Source organism: Eumetopias jubatus, unplaced genomic scaffold, assembly GCF_037043125.1.
Source record: "Eumetopias jubatus isolate StellerSeaLion01/CBP00866 unplaced genomic scaffold, mEumJub1_p1.0 scaffold_12, whole genome shotgun sequence".
Taxonomy (NCBI): Eukaryota; Metazoa; Chordata; class Mammalia; order Carnivora; family Otariidae; genus Eumetopias; species Eumetopias jubatus.
This window is the reverse complement of record NW_028274818.1, coordinates 14,910,006-14,913,038: the sequence shown is the minus strand read 5'-3', so window position 1 is coordinate 14,913,038 and position 3,033 is coordinate 14,910,006. Positions and strand designations below refer to the sequence as shown.

The window sequence follows — 3,033 nt, the reverse complement described above, 5'->3', positions numbered from 1 at the left end:
CGAAGATGAGTCTACCCACACAGAGAAGGGAAAGAGGGTCTTGGCTCCTATCCCAGCCTTCTAGCTTTTGGATTCCCTCTCACTCTTCACTCCTTAAACTCAAAGATATTTCAGAGGGAAATCCTGTGATGGGAAACCTAGATTAACATCACAGCACCTGGATCTCTGTCGCAGCACTCCCATTATCTGAACGACTGTGCATAACTCACCATCCTTCCCTGAGAACTATGTCTCTGATCTGTAAGAGGTGGGAACAGGATTGAATGCCAAGGTCCCTTTCAGTTCTACTAGCCAATTATTCCACTATTTAATGTATTTACAATGATGAAATCAATTGTTTGATTTATACTGGTAGCTAGAGAAAGAGGGCCACAGTACTGTTGCATATAAGGTTATATAAACTATTCCCAAACAGTAGCAATGGTTTCTTTGTGTTGTTTCTTTTATGTTTAGAAAGGAACTAATCCTATGTCTCTCTGGTGATTTTTGGAGATGTTAATGTCATGATTGCATCGGGGATGTTGGAGAATCATTCTTTTATCTCCCTCTGGAATTCCGTATCTTACTACAGTTACTTGAATATGGCTTTGCTCTGGTGCTGGGAGGAAAAACACAAAAGAAAACACACTCTTTTTAAGAAATTTGAATCACTTAATCTCATTTCCATTTTCCTTTCCAGGCTGACAAATATGTTGAATTTCAGTTCTTCCCGAACTTTCAGGCTTTCCCATTCAACCGACTGGCTTATCTTCTCACCTGGAATGTTAGAGCGATCAGGTTTCTGGTGGGAATGCAAGCTTTCTTTACAGGGTTCAAGGCATTAGCCTGCAAGAGATTTCCCAGGAAAATGCAAAACTTCTGGCTAGCGGACTGTGATTTCATCACCTATTGTGCAAAAAGCATTGCAGTTGTGATTGCTTCGGCAGCCCATATACTAAAATTGGAATGATACGGAGAAGATTAGCATGGGGCCTACACAAGGATGATGCACAGATGTGTGACACGTTCCAGATCTTTGTCTATGGCCACACCACCCTGAACATCCCGGGTCTCGTCTGATCTGGGAAGCTAAGCAGGGGGGGAAGACTGCCCAGTTATACCCAGGTGCTGTAGGCTTCACACACACACACACACACACACACACACACACACACACACACACACACATACACACAAAGTACAAAGCATTAAAGTAATATTCCCAACTTTTGCTACTTATCCACTGCCCCCCATTACAATGACCACGTTCATTTTGTATACACCCTTTACGGGCTCCCAGCTGCAAGACATTTCTCTTCTTTATCCTTTTCCTGATATAACCACATGCACACCTAAGCATGGAGCAAAGTCCAAACCAGCTGGGAAACAAGATTCCTTGCCCCACATTCCTCAAGAACTGCCATTTTAGGGAGCAATGCCAAGGTCTTGTCATGTGCTTCTCTGTGTTTTAAGCTTCTTTTTCTTCTTCCTGTTTTTTATGGTAAATCCTGTATTAGAGTTTGAACAACTGAATGATAAAATGCAGTCTTAGGCACAGATGCTGCAGGGAATAGCTTTTGAAATTCTCCAACATACTAAGGTATAATTGGGTTTTAATGCATTAAATGGCTGAGTAATTTAAATGTTAGGAAAAGAAAACAGTCTTTCCTAGAGTTTATGAAGTGGGAAGCCTATTTCTTATAATGATTAACTGTGAGTCATCATTTCAAACACAAGCATCCGCTCGCGTATGCTCCAGATCAAGGGTGCTGAACGCACACAAAAATTTACCAAACTAGTGTCTTATGCTGATGGCTGCAGCACATTTTATCTGTGAAATGAAGATGGGAAGTAACAAACCAAGCACCATGTTGAATTTGGGGTCTACCTGCCCCACCCTACTCAGAGAAGAATACTGTTTTAAAAGCATATATTCAATGTCTGTCTGCATCTGGTCCTGCTTGAAGACAGAGGTTGTACTGGGATTAGGAGGTCAACAGCCTAGAGAATTTTTCACGGTGGCCAGGAGGCCTAGTCTTGATAACTTGATCCATCTGGCTGCTTCTTACAGAAGCCTCTCTTTATCGTCAGGTTTGGGCCCCACACCATGAAAATCATGAGAGTGATGGTGGGCCCTCATCTGCACTTCATGACCAGCTATGCAGAAAATGTGGGCAAAGTTACCCCTACAGATCAGTTCTGAAAGCTCTGGGCCAAGAGACGAGTCCTTCTTGCACATTCTCCCTGCCCTTTAAGGCAAGGTTTGAACGGAGAAATCCTTGCCCTGAGCCTCAGAAGAACAGTATGTGGGAATGAGCTCCACCACTACTGTTTACATATGTGAATAGTGCTTAGATGTTCTCCTGGTAAAAAGAACACAGAAAAACATGGGTAATAATACCCACACTGAGTTGCTGTAAGTGTCCAATAGGATAATGCAGGCAAAGACACAGTGTAAGGAGCTTTGCAAATGCAATGTTATCATAAGGGAAACAAGGCCTCTGAATTTGCTAGCAATGCTTCAGAGACTGAAAGAAGGAAAAGACAGCCTGAGAATCTGAGATGGTGGATTCCAAGTTATATTGAATGTAACACAAAGAAGCTAATAAAGAATGAGACAAGTCAGTTTGGTTTGTATTGATGCTGGAAGGATGGACAGTCGGTAGAACTTAGCAGCTCTGGGTTCAATCCAGTCTCTGCCCCCAAATAGCTGTGTGATCTCAGTGAGGTTGCATATACTCTAGAAAGCCTTTTAGATAGAGGAAGACTTAAAGTAATATATCTCCTTGGCATCAGCATCCTAACAAGGACCCTCTGGAAACATATTGGTACAGTATCCTCAGACTAGTACTGAAAGGTACATAGTCTTAGGCAGATGAGTCTCCCATTACCAACTGAGCCCCAGATTCTAAAAGAATCCATTAGCTCTTCTGTGGCAAGCCCTTCCCAACCAAGGGAGCCAACCTATTGTCTCAGTTGAAGGGTCAATCCATGTCAATTCTGTAGCATTTAGCCGGGAGCATAAACTCCCACTCGAGTTTCTTATATTTCCCT

General features: G+C 42.6%; 1 non-coding gene across 1 annotated transcript; it reads left to right on the top strand.

Annotated features, from left to right (window-relative positions):
* The first annotated feature begins 910 nt into the window (after positions 1–910).
* LOC114210522 (U6 spliceosomal RNA) lies at positions 911–1,017 on the top strand. Its single transcript, XR_003609537.2, has one exon. It is a non-coding gene; the product is annotated as a U6 spliceosomal RNA (small nuclear RNA).
* Positions 1,018–3,033: the final 2,016 nt, after the last annotated feature.